The following is a 294-nucleotide window of genomic DNA, read 5'->3' on the forward strand; positions in this document are numbered from 1 at the left end:
TTTGTCAGAGAGCACATCCTTGACACAGAGGGGCCATTTGCTTCAGGGGTTTATTTCACTAAATGTATTTGGAAGAGAGAAAAATTTAGTTTTTCAGTTATAGTTTTTATTAAAGGCCTTAAAGCTCATACATACAGTAAGTCTGGTTTGTCAGAAAACTCGTTTTATTTTTACTGCTGCCAGAAACAAAATCAATATCTTAGCGCAGTAAAATGTGGAAGTTTCTTCAATTAACTTTTTACAAGGACCTCTACTCTTTTCCCCTGGAAAAAATGAATAAATATATAAATAAAT

This window comes from Cynoglossus semilaevis, chromosome 12 (genome assembly GCF_000523025.1).
Source record: "Cynoglossus semilaevis isolate Cse_v1.0 chromosome 12, Cse_v1.0, whole genome shotgun sequence".
NCBI lineage: Eukaryota > Metazoa > Chordata > Actinopteri > Pleuronectiformes > Cynoglossidae > Cynoglossus > Cynoglossus semilaevis.